This window comes from Macaca mulatta, chromosome 8 (assembly GCF_049350105.2).
Source record: "Macaca mulatta isolate MMU2019108-1 chromosome 8, T2T-MMU8v2.0, whole genome shotgun sequence".
Classification (NCBI taxonomy): Eukaryota; Metazoa; Chordata; class Mammalia; order Primates; family Cercopithecidae; genus Macaca; species Macaca mulatta.
This window is the reverse complement of record NC_133413.1, coordinates 83787022-83789223: the sequence shown is the minus strand read 5'-3', so window position 1 is coordinate 83789223 and position 2202 is coordinate 83787022. Positions and strand designations below refer to the sequence as shown.

General features: G+C 44.6%; 1 pseudogene; it reads left to right on the top strand.

Moving 5' to 3' along the window:
• The first annotated feature begins 1259 nt into the window (after positions 1–1259).
• On the top strand, positions 1260–1991 carry LOC697660 (putative heat shock protein HSP 90-beta-3; annotated as a pseudogene).
• Positions 1992–2202: the final 211 nt, after the last annotated feature.

Below are 2202 nucleotides of genomic sequence, written 5' to 3'. Positions count from 1 at the left end.
AAACACAACAACAATCAATACAAAAAACTTCTGTGACCAAATGTGGGGGATTTCTCCCTACCAAAACATAAGCAATCAATTCTGCTGCAGATACGAACTGAGTGTCCTCTAATTTAATTCTGACACTATCTACCTCGAGATAGTGTCAGAAACTTTCAATCGTGGTGGAAGGTGAAGGGGAAACAAGCACCTCTTCACATGGTGGCAGGAGAGAGAGAGAGCGAGGGGGAAAGTGCCACGCACTTTTAAACCATCAGCTCTCATGAGAACTCATTCACTATCACGAGAACAGCATGGGGGAAACCCGCCCCCATGATCCAGTCACCTCCCACCAGGTCCCTTCCCAATACTGGGAATTACAATTCAACATGAGATTTGGGCGGGGACCAGAGCCAAACCATATCAAATAATATCACAGGTATGGTCACTTTTAAAGACATGCTCTTACACACTTAATATACTATAGTATAGTGTAAACATAACTTTTATATGACTGGGAAACCAAAAAAAATTGTGTGACTCACTTTGTCATGGTGTTCTGGAACTGACCCTGCAATATCTCTGAGGTTTGCCTATAATTAATGGGTTATTTGTGTTGGGCATTCAATTAGTGCTGTGGATACAAAATTGATTGTCACTAATTCCCTTTCCTCACCCCATTGAGGGCCTCAAGTTTTAGAGGAAGAAAAGTCTAGCTTCCGTATCTCAGAAAATAGGTTAAAATATTGTAGAACCCTAAGTAGTAGTTTAAAATATTAGTGATTACTGGCATCTGTACAATTATTTATGGCTTAATAAACATTTTCCATCATGGTCTTAGTCTGTTTTATGCTACTACATCAAAATACCTGAGACTGGCTAATTCATAAAAAACAGGAATTTATTTCACACAGTTCTGGAGGCTGAGAAGTTCAAGATCAGAGTGCTGGCAGTTTCAGTGTCTGCTGAGGGCCTGGTCTTTGCTTCCAAGATGGCACCTCATTTTTGTCTCCTCCAGAGGGGAGGAGTGCTGTTTCCCCACATGGCTGAAGGTGGAAGGGTAAAAGGGACGAACTCCCTCTGTCAATCTCTTTTGTAAGGGCACCTAATCTCACTCATGAGGGAGGAGCCCCATGGCCTCATCACCTCTTAAAGGCTCCACTTCTTAATACTATCCCACTGGCAGCACCTGAATTTTGAAGGGGAAACATTCAAATCACATGATTTCATTTCAACCTTGGACAATGAAGTTACACATGGATGTAACATATGGGTAATTTTCTGGTGAGAGCAAAGAGCAGGTGGCCAACTCTGCTTTTGTGGACTGAGTGTGGAAGCGGGACTTCAAGGTTGTCTCTATGACTGAGTCCACTGATGAGTACTGTGTGCAGCAGCTCAAGGAATTTGATGGGAAGAGCCTGGTCTCAATTACCAAGGAGAGTCTGGAGCTACCTGAGGATAAGGAGGAGAAGAAAATGGAAGAGAACAAGGCAAAGTTTGAGAACCTCTGCAAGCTCATGAAAAAAATCTTAGATAAAGAGGTTGAGAAGGTGACCATCTTCAATAGGCTTGTGTCTTCACCCTGTTGCACTGTGACCAGCACCTGTGGCTGGACAGCCAATATGGAGCAGATCATGAAAGCCCAGGCACTTCGGGACAACTCTACAATGGACTACATGATGGCCAAAAAGCACCTGGAGATCAACTCCAACCACCCCATTGTGGAGATGCTGCAGCAGAAGGCTGAGGCTGTCAGGAACAGCAAGGCAGTCAAGGACCTGATGGTGCTGCTGTTTGAAACCGTGCTGCTCTCTTCTGGCTTCTTCCTTGAGGATCCCCAAACTCACTCCGACTAGATCGACCACAGGATCAGGCTAGGTCTATCGAGGATGAAGTGGCAGCAGAGGAACCCAGTGCTGCAGTTCCTGATGAGAGTCTCCAGTTTTGAGGGCAATGAGAATGCGTCTCGCATAGAAGAAGATGAAGAGTTTGTACCTTGGGTCTTCATATAGTGTCCCCACGATTCTCACCGCAGCCTCAAGTGTCTTGTCCTACGTGGCTCCCTCTGCTAATGTCTAGTGTTTTTTCCTCTCCTGTCCTTGTGACTAAGGCAGGAAACAAGGGCCTCAAGCCCCATTCCCTCCCTTCTCTGACAACAGGATTGGATGTTACATATTGTGGTTTTATTGTTTGTTCATTTTGTTCTGAATTTAAAGTATGCAA